The following is a 15,024-nucleotide window of genomic DNA, read 5'->3' as shown; positions in this document are numbered from 1 at the left end:
TCGTTGCTCCGAAAGTTTTCCTTCTCAGGCGACCCAACCTATCACATATACCTAGTATGTGGTATGAAGTTTCCTTCCCTATACCGCAATTCGGACATAGTGGGCTTTCTCTTATACCAAGAAGGTGTAGATGCCTGTTTAGACTGTTGTGCCCAGTCAATTCCCACCAAGTCTTTGATACTCTGTCGGGTCTTTGTTAGCAGTCGCCTTGATTTAGAACCGTCGTGGTCTGATATCATTTCCTTGGCCTGTCTACATCCTTCTGTCCTTTTCCAATCCTTGCTTGTTTTTTCCTAGGCCCAATTACTAAGTGCCTATGGGAGATCTGTTTTTTGTTAAGACCGATACAAGGTTCGGGGCCTACAAAGGGGTTAACGAAACCTTGTCTTGCCAGTTCGTGGGCCCACTCATTGCCGTCGATACCCTGGTGTCCTGGGACTCACCTCAGTCTCACTTCCCTGTGTGCTGCAAGCCTTTCCAATGCGTCTCTGCATTCCTGGACTAGCGCTGAGCTGGCCCTGGGTTTCTCAATCGCCTTGAGGGCAGCTTGACTATCAGAGTAGATGCAAGTCCCTCCGTTACCTTCCAATGCCTCTCGTTTGTTCGCTACTTCGAGTATAGCAAACACCTCCGCTGTTGCCTTATTTACTGCCTGCTCTATGTGAGTTTTAAACGTGAGCTTGCTGTCTAAAGCAACTCCCAAGTATTTGACCTGCTGCCTCAAAGTTAAGCGAGTCTGATACATAATGGGAGGTTTAAAGCCTGTCAAATTCCGCCTCTTAGTAAAGAGAATTAGCTCGGTTTTTTCTGGGTTGACCGACAGCCCTATCTCCCGACTTCACTGTTCCACTATCCCGCACGCGACTTGCATCCGCTCACAGACTGTGTTCACGAATTTACCCGTGACGGATCGGATTTTTTTGTAAAAGCTAAGAGTAATATTTTTTTGTTATAAAAATAAAGTAGTAAAGAGATTTTTAACCAAAACTTATTTCAAAAGAATCGTCCCACCTAAAGCAGACTTTCAGCTGTTTTTTGCGTGGAAATATTTGGAAATTATTACAATCATATTTTAAGATGCCCGTTATTACAGGGTTTTTGGAAAAAATTGAATTTTATATTTTAAAGTAGCTGTAACGCCCTCTAGTGGCTGACCAATGAACTTAAACCTATTTTCCAGCATTTTTTTTGCCCACTTTTATGACAAATTTTTTTGTTTGAAGGTTCTACGATTATTAGTTTCTAAATTCTAAGATAGCGTCGCTAACCTCGCCACCTCGTGGCCACGCAGTACATTGATTCTAAATTGCCTGGAATATGAAAACAAATTGTGAAGCCAGAATCTTCTATTGAACAGGGTGTCCGAAACAAAGCAGTCCCTCCTGAATTGTTTACCCAAAAAATGGCTAAACACGTCCAATCTAATATTGAGGGAGACATTTATTGACAGAAATTGCGTTTCTTTGATGTCATCCCCTCACCCTCAGAGCCACCATGTCAATTTTTTTAAAATGGGAATAGGGGTCGAGTGATACCTTGAAAGGTAATTTTATTCTTTACATAGCCCTATTTTTATTTTTTTATTTTATCAATTCGTTCTCAAGAATAAATGTGTATAAAAAGTAAACTTTATTTTAAATAAATAAAATAAAGAGTCTATTTTTAAAACATCTATTTTAATAAATGTTGAAAATGATCTCCTGAATATTCGTTAACAATGCTATTTCGAAGATCTTTGAGGGAGTCAGGCTTTGTCGCAAAGACTTTGGCTTTTAGATGACTCTATACAAAAATCCAAAGGGGTAAGACCGGACGATCGAGCTATTCTACGGTACCTCTCCGGCCAATACGTCGTTCAAAAAAATGAGGATAACAAGAAACATCATTTCTAGAAGTTGTCATCAGTTCATTTTTAATACTTTAAGTGTGATGTAAAGTGTTGATCAGTTTTACAATACAATTTTTATTAAATTATACGAAGTATTTAAAAAGTTATTAAAGAAAAATATTTTCGTAGGGAGGACATATAGGAAAGTTCCATATTATTTGGTGATTTTAAAATTGATTTATTGCTGCCTGTATCAATGAGAACTTTTATATTTAAATGATTAATTTTGACATATGGAAGGGCAATATATTTAATAAAATAATAATTTTTAATATAATTTTTTATAAATGTATTTGATGAAATATTAATTTTAATCACTTTAGTTGATCTTGAGGAAGCTCTTCTATAAAATTTTCAGGTTTAGAATTTATATTTATTTTTTGACAATATTCAGATAAATTATCATTTTCGTTATAATCTTGATTATAAACTTCTTTTACCATATAATGAGGTTTTTGTTGACTTCTATATTGGGTAAAATGATTTTTAAATATAATTTAAAATATATAATATATAATTTTAAATATATAATATATCTCGAAATGTGAATAGTTGAATTTCTTCACATAGGTACGGGTTTTGGTAATTGATGAGTTGGTATTTGATTAGGTCTAAATACATTTTTGGGTTTATCAAAAACTAGTTTATTGAGGTGGTAGACTTCTAGGTCTAATATCAACCGGTTGGCAGGGCCATTGTCGAATAGTCGAAAATTCTTTATTTTGATTAAAATTATTGTTAGCGAAATTATTATTTAAATAATTATTCTGATTAGTATAAAATGGTAAGAATTTATGAGATTGATTATTAATATTATAAACAATAATATTACCATATAATCTGTCGAAATTTTCAAATTCAAATACGTATGCCATTGTATCTTCTAATGAGTCTGGATTCGTTAAACGTATGTGATTTCTAAGTGTTCCGTTACAATCAGCTACAAAAATATTCAATGCTGTCTTATAATGTTTAATTTGATAGCTTCTTTGCTAATCAGATATTGTTAAATCGTTACTAATTCTTTAAGCAACACTGCTTCTTAGAAGTTGTAAACGATTACACAAATTAAGGAAGTGTTCACCTTTAAAGGGTCTTGCTCTAGTTAGTTCTTGAATTAAATAATCAAATAATGAAATAATCTGAGTAGTATTGTATATGAGAAGTTTTTTAATATTTTCAGGTCAATATTTCTGTTCTATAACATACTAAAATTTCTGCTTTTCCAATTAAATTTTTGTTGAAGGGATTCAAATATATGTTTTGTTAAATCGTAATAATTTAAAGGAGAATATTTGTTATAAACACTATCACATCTGGAAATAAATTTGTTTAAGATATTAACATTACCATTATACGGTCTAATGTTATCTAATCTTGATTTAAATAAGTATAATCCCAGTTTATTTTGGGCTTATCTAAGGATACTTGGGTTATCATATTGCAATTTTTTATTAAATTAAATAAATCTTTTATTTCTAAATCTGAGTCAGTATCTTCCATAAATGAATTAAAATAATATTCTTAAAATTAATTGTGATCAACTCACTTAAGTTTTAAGTTCACCTAAAATTAATGCCATCTATTCGCAGCAGAATAGATGTTTGTGTTATACAAATACTATTTGTTGTAAACTAAACAAATTATCCTTATTAAACCTTAATCGGAGGATAAAATCAGGACAGAAAGGAAGTGGCACTTTCCCGATTTTATTGTATTCTGCGTCTAAGTACCATGTTGTACCACACTAGTGTTCTTTTGGACTACGTCTAAAGAGAAAAGAAAATATCACCGTTGAAGGGTTTCGCACATCGTGGAAAGCACTATTCAACGGACACAATCAAACATCCTACCGACTGCGCAAATTATATATTTTGCGGTTAAATACTCGTTTTTAAAAATTATATTTAAATTTAAAATACAGAGTAATATAGTGTACAGGTATAACAAAGAATGAACTTAAAACTAATATTACATATATTTATAGTTTTAATAAAGTTGATCTAGCAAAATGGAAGGTTGTCGCTGACTACTTAATATTGGGCGATATGTGATTATCTAATTAACGGGTAAGGTAAATATATATATATTTTTTTTATATAATAATATTTTTTATTTAGCACTTGGCTAATACATTCAATTTGCTAAATTTAGTAGTATAAAAAATAAGTAAAACATATATTAATACATAAACTGTACGTCACATAACGCTATTTCTAAATAAATTATTTTTAACATTCTTATTAAATAACCTTAGAATACTTGCGTTTTTGATTTGTAATGGAAGAGAGTTAAAAACTTCCACTTCTTCAAAAAAACAATAATTTCTGAAATAAAGTTGATCTAACTCTTGAAATATGATAATCATTTCTTGACCTTATATAATATTGTTGAAAGTTGGACCTTTTCTCTAAAAAATGTTGCAGATATGATGGCATAAATAATAATAATATAATTAATATAATTGTACGGGATTAAATAGCCTAATTTTCAGCATCCTTACAATTACGTAGGGGCTGTTGAAGCCACGAAGTAAACTGTTCATTTATTTTTTTTTTATAACTTTATATATAAGGATATATTTATAAAATAAAGAGGGAGAAAGAGCGAGAGAACAGTGAGAGAGATCGAAAGAAAAGAAGAGAAAAGAAGAGATGACACTATTAATGCAGCGTTACGTCACTTATTGTATAATTAAATAGTTTACATATTAAACAAAAATTTTTTCAAAATTGAGTTTCTAAATCAGCGGACTGACAATGTTAAATCACTAATTTTATACTTATTTATCAGCTTGGCAGCATTGTAGGAAAAAGATGATTTTCTGGGTGGAAGAAATTTCCTTATGATGTCTTAAAATGTCAACAAGATATCTTTGTCTTAGGTTTACATGATGTGCTGAAGTTCCTAGTTTAATTTTATCAAAGAGGTGCTTGTGTTCCTTGAGGAACACCAGCTGTTATTTTTACACTACTTGAAACAGAGTCACTGATGCAAACCCTTTGAACCCTATCTGTTAAATATGATTTAATTAGCCTTAATGCCATGTCAGAGAACCCAATATACTGCAGTACTGCCAACAACATGTGTCAAATCTAATGATTTAAATAATGAATCAGTGACCTCTCAGCTGTCTCACAACTATGCCCCTGTCTAATACCGGATTGTTTAACAAGTAAAATATTGTTAGAATTTACAAAAGTTTTGCAGACGATGGCACTATTGTATCCTGTATTATACTACCAAGATCCCTTTTATCAAGATAGTTTCACAGCAAAAGAATTATACAAGTATCTCAACTTAACGAAGATTGAGAAAGTGTAGAAGACTGGGGAGTTCGTAACCTCGTACAGTTTAATGCAGGCTGGCATTAAACTGTAAATTAAGGCAGCTGTTATAACCAAAAAGACGATCATAGGTGGCCCTTACATTATAATAAAGCTGAAAAAACAATACCTTTAAAAACCAGTCTGAGTTACCGCCAAGACTACTCTATCATGGCATACCCATGAATCAGATATTGCGAAGTGTGCTTCTCAGAAATTGGGCGTTCTTTTTAGGACGAAGCACCTATATTCATCTAAACAATTGCTTATTCTCTACAAGGCTCAGATTCGGCCGACCATGGAATATTGCTCACACATTTGGAGCGCTACTTCCAAGAACGTTTTAAAATCATGGATTTGTGGTCGACCTGGAGACTCCTAAAACAGCTCTCTATCAGAATGCTTATATTTGGAGAACAGTGGCATCCTGGAACGGACTTCCCGCAGACGTATTTCCTAAAGGCTACAACCTACAGCGATTTAAGACGAATATCCACCGACACTTCTGCGCACTTGCCGCCCCTCGGGCGTGACAGGTTTTCCTTGCAAGTGTGTCCAACTATAAAAAAAATTATTTGAATCGGATATAAATATTAGTAAATAAATACTTCAAATAATCTGAAATGATCGTATTTAGTAGTGTAAAGCCGCGTTGACACGGGTCAAGTGAACTGATCATGTCAAATGAATTCATATGAAATGATGATATAAAGAGGTTTACATTTTTCATTTGCTTTGAAGTTATTTCAGTTGAATAAAAATGGCGTCTAGAATAGAAATGAATCGCATTGTTTTGGAAACTGTGGTACTTATAGCAAATGAATTAAAAAAATCAATTCAGAATAAAAAAAATCGACGAAAAAGAAGAGTTTGGTGTAGGGAATGAATTAAACGACGAAAGGCCATCCGTTAAATTAATTCAAGAATTACTAGATGAAGAACCAAAGGATTATGAAAATTTGTTAAGAATGAATATACAGCAATTCAATTTTTTGTTGGAGAAGGTTAGATCAAATTTAACAAAAATTGATACTGTTATGCGTAAAGCAATTTTACCCAAAATAAAATAAGAAACAACCCTGCGTTATTTAGACTCTTTAAAAAGTTTATAATTTTTCTACCGAATTCCCAAAAGTACAATTTCTCGGTTTATTCCTGAAACTCTAGAAGCAATTTATGAAGCTTTGGAAGAATTTGTATATTGGAAAATATAATTCACAGCTTGTGACAAAATGTCACTAGAATGCCCAGGTTTTTCAATAAACGTTATATCACTATCCTCTTCTGAATATACCTCAACTTCATTCTGGTTACTTGGTGGTGGTGAATTTATATCTACTACTAAAAAATTTATTCATATTAATAAACAACATTAGATATTAATCTTAATTATAAACTTACAACTCTCTTCCGGATGAGGAATTGAAAAAGTGTTGTGGAGACTCTTTTTGCATTTGATGTCTTCTATTCTTGACTTTGATAAAATGTTGTTAATCTGATTTTGAACATCAATAGCTTTTTCTAGGTCCATCGATCGTAGCTGCGAGGCTATGTATCTTCCATAAATTTCAAATTCATCCTCCTGTAATGCGTCTGCACTAGTTTTGCATATATTTTCTAATTTCTTTACAGCTGTAGTAGCAGGATCACTTTTCTGAATTATTTTTTTACGCTAAGGTGTTTGGGTAACCCTCGGAATAACCTCAATTATTTCAGAATTGGCTTGGGTTGTCCTAGCTGGTGAATGTTCCGACGTACTGGGTAAAACTTCTGAAACACCATCATTGGATGATACTTGGCTTGCCTTAAAAAAATAATTATATCTATTAATTATTTACAAAATTAATGATGGTCTTTTTGTAAACGTATTCGTAGCACATTTTGTAGATACTTTTAAAAAATATGTATTAATATTTCGTAATTAGATCTTTTTTTTGTAGGTTCCCAATACCGAAGCGCACTGGAAGAATATACAAGAAGGATTCGCAACAAAATGGAACTTTCCGATGTGTATTGGGGCCCTAGATGGAAAACATATTTTATTAAGAAACCAAATTCAGGCAGGATCAGACTTCTATAATTATAAAGGAACTTACAGCATTGTATTATTGGCATTGGTGGACGCAGATTATTGCTTTATATATGTTAATATAGGAGCCCAAGGAAGAGCTTCAGATGCAAGTATTTTTACTCAAAGTACATTATATCAAAAATTAGAAAATTCGCAGTTAAACATTTCTTCAGAAAGAGTTATTGTCGCAGATGATGCTTTTCCCTTAAAATCTTATCTTATGAAGCCCTGTTTCAGAAAAAATTTATCATTGCAACAAAAAATTTTTAATTACCGGTTAAGCCGAGAAAGACGTATTTCAGAAAACGCCTTTGGGCTAGTGGTAGCAAAATTTAGAATATTTGAACGCCCTATTCCGCTTGCTCCGACGTTGATTGTAAAAACAACAACAGTCTTGCATAACTGGTTACGGAAAACTTCTCCCTCTACTTACATTAGCCAAGAAGTAGTAGATGTGGAGGACTTGGATAGGGAATAGGTTATACCCGGATCATGGAGAACTTTTCCAACAGCAACAATTCCACTAGGCCGGCAAGGCACTAATAATTATTCAGAACGTGCTTCAAAGATTCGCGACAGTTATGCTAATTATTTTAGTACTACTGGTTCAGTGCCATGGCAGATGAATATGATTGTATGATAATCTGATTATATTTTTCAAGCTGATTCATTCGACTTTTACTTACCAAGTTATCATGCGTTTCACGTAAAACAACTGTATTTCGTAGAAAACCATCAGCAATTTAGAACCATCCACAAGTAGTTGTATATAGGTCGTCAGTTGATGCTCCACTCTTCATAGATGAGTTAATTTTTCTTACTTCGGCAAAGTATGTTGTTCGAATTGTTTTAATTCGTATTTTTACCTCGGCTATGGTCATAATAATACCATTTTCACGCATTTCGGTGATATTATTTGTAATTGCAGCTGCCCGCTTATCTCTATTTTTATAACCTAAACATTTACAGTCCCACAAACATGGATATTTTTGGTAACATAACACAAATTTTATGGATTTCTCTTCCGTCCAACGTGACGCGGACATTTTGTTTTCTTCGACATGAACGAAAAAGTTAAACTAGATTAACTCGCGAGTTATTCATCTGAAATCAAGCATGCCAAATGAATTGTCGGTTTACACGTTCAAATAACGTTCATTTCATATGAATTCATTTGACATGATCACTTCACTTGACCCGTGTCAACGCGGCTTAAGTGTGTGAATAAATCAGTTTATTTTTGTGCATCGAGTATTTTAATTCACACCTATAAAGATATAACGAACAGTAAAAACGCTATAATAGATTCTAGCAATGCTTGAAATATTGATAATTTATATAAACAGAACATATTGTCAAGTTAGAAATATCTATGAACCCCTTAAATGGTATAGATATACTAAGAAATTCGTCGATATAAATATTACAATATACAGGGTGATTCAAAATTGAGTGAAAAGGATTTCAAGGGCGTATTTACCAGCCAAAAATAAGATTTTTTTTTATATAAAAGTATGTCCTAATTTGCTTCGTTTTCTAGATACAGAGTGTAAAAGTTTTTAAATAAAATTGGTTTTTTATGAATTAGTCAAAATCCTTTCAGCCGATTTAAATAAAATTTGATAGGCTTATTTGTCTACCTATGGCCTACCTTTGGTGGGAATAAAATAAATTTATTAATTCCAGTGGCGTTTCAGGGGGCTACCTACTTGATACTTATAGGTAAAATTATGGTACGCCACCGCTTTTTTGACAATTTAATTTTTTTTTTAGATTAAGCGGTCAATAATGTAACTTTCTTGCCTCTTGAGCCTTACTCGTATCTAGCTTTGTTTCCAAGAAAAAAATCAAAATCTGTGCCTGGCCCTATTAAAACAAATAATAAATTCGCATCGCTTATTGAGATTCATTTAATTTTTTTTTAAATTTAACTTAGCCTAAGTAACAGATAGGTATACACGAAAGCAGATTTTCATAACAAAAAACAATTTTTTTTAATTACAAAATTTTACACTCTGTATCTAGAAAACGAAACAAGTTAGGACATATGTTATTATGAAAAAAAATTCTTATTTTTGGCTGGTAAATACGTCCTTGAAATCTTTGCACCCAATTTTGAATCACCCTGTATAATAATAATTTTCAGCGTTCATCGGAATATTCGATAAAATATTATCTAACTTAAGAGATATTTTAAGGAGAATCTATAATATAATACACCTAACAATCTATAATGCTGGGACCAGTTAAATTTTTAAAAGAATATGCTTGTTCATATCTAAAAAATACATAAATTATTATTAAAAATGTTTTATTATTTATTTTAAATAAATAAAAATGAATTTGTTCAAATGGTTTTGAAGTAAACACATTTGCCAATGTTGTAGCTTTGTGATTTCCAAAACTAAATTGGGCGTCTGGTTACAAAAGGCGAGTCTCTTATTGATGTTAAGTCTCGAAGACTACTGATTTTTTTATAATATCTTTTTTAAGTAGGTATGAAGGAAGAGGAAAATAAAGTTCTATGAATCTTGCTTAGGTACCGAAAATTCCTAAACATGAATGCATATTGGTACTGAAAAGAAATAGTGGGCTGGCATGAATCCCGAGGATTTCCGTTTATTATATGACTAACAAGACTTGAATCATATAAGAACTTGTGTTTTCCCAGACTGCAATGCCAGATGAGATTTAAAGAGAGAATAATAAACAAGTTAAGCAATGTGTGGGGCAAGCTACCGAACACCATTTTTAACTGCAAAATATGAGAAGAAATAGGAAAGAGAGGACCGGAAGATACTGAGTTTTATGGGTATGCTTCATATTTTTTTTCATTTAATTTCCATGGTAATTCTCCATTTATGTCAATTCCTACTTTCTCAAGAAAAGTCCAAAAGCAATCAGATTCAAAAATAGTGTATTTTATTCAGACATGAAGACAGCATAAAATAGGTTTTACTACAGCGTTAAATTTAGAACTTTTAGATTGACTCAAATCAGATTGAGCCAAAGTAAATTAAAAGTAGAGAAGTTGATACATTCATACCCTGATGTAATTTTATTAATCGGTATATTAATCGGTATAGATAAGTATACACGGAATCCACAAGAGTGGAAAAGTTTTCAAACGGGTCAGGAACTATTCGTTTTGATAATATTAAAAAAGCTCATTTGAGCCACATCAATTTTTAATAAAATGTTGATGATCATTGATTTAAATTAGAAACAATAAATATGTTCTCCGCAGATGAAGTACTATCTCACCTCTTAACCATGTATCTTCTATTTGCTAAATATTACTCGAGCCACATTAAACACAGCCAAAAATCTTGCTGTGACTAGCTTCTTCGCACTTAGCACATTCACGCAATCAAACGACTTGAAAAAATCACCAAATACTGCCGCCGTACTTTCTCTCCCGTTCAAATCCAAATAAAGTTTCTTCAAAAGAATAAAAACGGCGCTATCATGTTAAGTTGACCAATATACTTTTTTTATAAAATAAATGAGATAAAGACAAATTATTATATTCTTTACACAATTTTAGAAAACAAGGTATACATGCAGCTAAATAAAAAAGACCTAAAAAGACCGAAACCGACAATGAATTGGAAAGAAGGCGCACCTTATGTTTGATGCTGTCAAAAAGTCTTAATTTTGGTTGACAAAGTTGCCTTTAATAAAAATTTTAGATGTTGAAAACGTGTTCATATGAAAGTAGTGTGTAAGAAATGAATTTCTTAACTAAAACTCCTTTAAACAATATTCCTATTATTTCGTGAAAATCTTCTAAACAAGTACCATAAGTAAGTTGGTTTATTGTATAGAGAGGTAATGAGACCTCTAGAGCAGGCAAGCTTAGGTACTAAATTTGGAACAAATGACCATCTGCCAAGCATACGAATGGTGATTGAAGAAAGCATTGAATACAATAGATCACTAGTCCTTGCTTTTGTAGACTTTCAAAAGACCTTTGATACGGTAAAGCTGAATGCGGTCGTTAGTGCATTACAGGAATGTCAGGTTGGTTACAAATATAAGTTAATTTACAATATATTTAATAGTCGTAAATCTTCTTCATGAAAATACTAGATGCATTCAAATCGACAGAAATGTCAGACAAACACACATGATGCCACCTAAACTCTTTGTAACAGTCTTGGAGTATGGTTATTAAGCTCCATTGGGAAAACTAGTGTTTAAATGTGTATGGCCGAAACTTAACAAATATAAACTCAGATAACCTTACAAACATCAAAGATATGCTACAAGAACAAAAGATTTGCTCTAAAGTAGGTCTTTAAATAAATATCTCAAAAACAAAATACATGACAAATTCAATTCCCAAATTTTTATTGATCTTGGTCATAAAACCCAAATCTTAAGAGACAACTAAACGTGCGAAATCAAAAGAAGGGTTACACTTTCTTGGAGAGCCTATAGAAAGCTTGGGGAAGTCTTTAAAAGCGACCTGCCACAATGTTTTGAGAGTAGAGTGATAGATCAATGAATATGCAATAACTTTTTGAAATATTAACACTAACTGCAGGAAATGCATAGAACCTTATGGTAGCGCAAGATGGAAAGGTGGTCACAAAGGCAGTTATCCAAATTCGCAATCTCAAATGGAAGTGGGATGGACATGTAGGGGAACTAGGGGCAAGACGGGATCATAAGGTAAGATGAGGTACCCCGATTACATCAAAACCTAAAAGTGTGTGACCACCTTTATTGCCTAGAGTCACATGTCCGGACAATACCCGCGCTCAGTGCATCCGAGATATTCGTTCAGTGCGCGTCTGCTCGAGTTACAGCCAATTTACCATTTTGACCTTCGTTGATCTTATTTTATGGCATATTATATCGCTTGCCATAAAGTGTGCAGGAAGTTAAAGTGAAACTTAATATTCCTACTGCAGTGTACCTGTATAGAAGCATCTTTTCAGAAAAAAATTTGTTGGTTATATTCGCCTATAAAAGGTAAGAAAATACCTTTTGAAAAACACGTGCTTTGGGGCAAGATGGGATACCCTATTTGAGGCAAGATGGGGTATCCAAGTACCCCATCTTACCTTGGATACCCCAACCTACTTGGATACCCCATCTTACCCCAATATATTTTTTCATGAAAAATTCAACAGAAAAATTGATTAGTTAAATATTGATCAATTAAAATATTATTTTATTTGCAGCAGAATGGTTCGCAATTATAAAAAGAAAACAACGAGAGTAGAGTGGTCCAAGGAAAGCATGAAACAATCGATTGAAAAAGTTTTGACCAAACAAATGGATTATCGTAAAGCTGCGTCGAAATACTCTGTGCCACAAACAACGTTGGAGAGACATGTCAACGCTATTAAAACCAAAGGTGAAATGAAATTGAATCTACCTTTAGGGCCAATTACAACTGTTTTCACTAAAAAGAAAGAAAATGAATTGGTCGAATATTTGAAAGAAATGGAAGCAAGATTATTTGGACTTAGCATAATGGAAATTAGAAGTTTATCATACCATGTGGCCGTCAAAATTGGCAAGAAACATAACTTTAATGAAACAGCCAAACTCGCCGGTGTTGACTGGGTTTAAGGATTTTTAAAACGTTACAGTGATTTATCTATAAGAAAGCCTGAGGCAACCTCAGCTGCTAGGGCTATGAGCTTCAATAAAATTTCCGTCGAAAAATTTTATAAGCTTTTGGGTGATGTTTTAGATAACTAAATTTTTTTTAGAGGTTTGGATTTTAAGTTGTCAAAACTGTTTCTGGTGATTGTCAATTTGTTAGTTGGTGGTGTATTCGTGGTCAGTACAGTTTGCCATTTCACAATGAATAGACTTACTCCAGAACAACGCTTTTAAATTGTGCAAATATATTTTGAAAATCTTAGTTCAATTCGCGAAACTTACCGTGCGCTGCGTCCATTTTACGGTCGACGTAATCGGCCATCCGAGCATGTTATTCGAAAAACCATGGATTGTTTTCGTACCACGCATACTCTAGTTGATAATACGCATCCACAAAGACGCCATACAGTGCGCATAGAAGAAGTTATTGCTGCTGTGGAGCATAGTGTTGAAGAGGACCCGAATGAGTCGATTCGCCATCGTGCACAACAATTGGGGCTGTGCCCATCCACTTTGTGGAAGATTTTGCGGCAAGATCTTGGCTTGCTAGCTTACAAGATCCAACTTGTGCAAGAACTGAAACCGCGGGACCATTATGCGCGCCGTACGTTCGGTGAATGGGCGGAAAACAGTATTCAGCTTGACCCATTTTTTCAATACAAAATTTTGTTCAGCGATGAGGCTCATTTTTGGTTGAACGGCTTCGTCAATAAGCAAAATTGCCGAATTTGGAGTGGAGAAAATCCAGAAGCTTTTGTTGAGACGCCCTTACATCCATTAAAAGTCACAGTTTGGTGCGCTTTATGGTCAGGAAGAATCATTGGCCCATATTTTTTTAAAGATGATAACGACCAGAATGTTGCAGTCAATGGAGAACGTTATAGAGCCATGATTGCCGACTTTTTTGTTCCTCAGTTGAACCGACTTGATGTGGCAGAGCTTTGGTTTCAACAAGATGGTGCAATATGCCACACAGCGCGAGACACTATCAATTTATTGCGGGAAACATTTCATGATCGCATAATTTCACGCAATGGACCTGTGAACTGGCCTCCACGATCGTGTGATCTCACACCCCTGGATTACTTTCTTTGGGGATATGTGAAATCACATGTCTTCAAAGATAAACCACAGACGTTGGATCACTTGGAAGCAAACATTCGCCGCGTTGTTGCCGAGATACGGCCCCAGATGCTTGAAAAAGTGGTCGAAAATTGGACTTCCCGATTACGCTACATTCAAACCAGCCGTGGCGCTCATATGCCCGAAATCATTTTTAAGCACTAATGGCATAACAATATCTTTTAAATAAAACCAATACCATGTCAATAAATTTTTTTTATAGTTTTATTTCACTTCAAATTTGTATACCTCTCAAAAAAACACCCTTTTTTAAACTAGTACCAGATAGGATTTATAACTGTGATGAAACGGGAGTCTCTTCGGTTTCAAAAACAAAGTCAAGATAATTTCACGGAAGGATAGGAAGCAAGGTGGGTCGCTATCCTCAGCTGAACGAGGACAAAGGAGATCGAGATTTGTGTTAGCGCAGCAGGGAATTATATGCCCCCGATGCTAATCTTTCCTCGGAAACGGATGAAAGCCGAATTAATGAATAACTCGGCACCAGGCACAACTTTTCATTGCAATGCCAGTGGATGGATGACCACAGACATATTTGTCTCATGGTTCAAAGCTTTCGTCCAATTCAGTAGAGCAACTAAAGACAACCCGGTGCTACTTTTACTCAACGGCCACTCTACGCACACAAAGAACATCGAACTTATAGACGTTGCTAGAGAAAACGGTGTGATTATAATCTGCTTTCCACCTCACTGCACTCATCGGCTTCAGCCGTTGGATTTCTCTTTAATGAATTTGAGTGTGTATTATGACCAAGCTGCAACAGCATGGCTTAGATCTAATCCAGGTAAAGTTATTAGCATGTTCCAAATTGCGAAATTTTTGGTAAAGCTTTCATACAAGCTGCCACTATGTCTACAGCGATTAACGGATTTCGGAAATGCGACATATGGCCATTCAACTTTGAAAACTTTACAGATGCCGATTTTTTTGCTGCAGAAACAACAAACATAAGCCTCACGGAGGATGAGCAA

The 15,024-nt window shown here is 33.9% G+C and overlaps 1 long non-coding RNA gene across 1 annotated transcript; it reads right to left on the bottom strand.

Moving 5' to 3' along the window:
• Window positions 1-6,410: 6,410 nt before the first annotated feature.
• LOC126737221 (uncharacterized) lies at window positions 6,411-8,055 on the bottom strand. Its single transcript, XR_007660971.1, has 3 exons — window positions 7,972-8,055; window positions 6,616-7,018; window positions 6,411-6,555 (listed from the first exon to the last, which is right to left on the bottom strand). It is a non-coding gene; the product is annotated as an uncharacterized LOC126737221 (long non-coding RNA).
• Between the last annotated feature and the right edge of the window lie 6,969 nt (window positions 8,056-15,024).

Source organism: Anthonomus grandis, chromosome 6, assembly GCF_022605725.1.
Source record: "Anthonomus grandis grandis chromosome 6, icAntGran1.3, whole genome shotgun sequence".
Taxonomy (NCBI): domain Eukaryota; kingdom Metazoa; phylum Arthropoda; class Insecta; order Coleoptera; family Curculionidae; genus Anthonomus; species Anthonomus grandis.
Note: the sequence above shows the minus strand (reverse complement) of the source record. Positions and strands in the feature narration are given on the sequence as shown.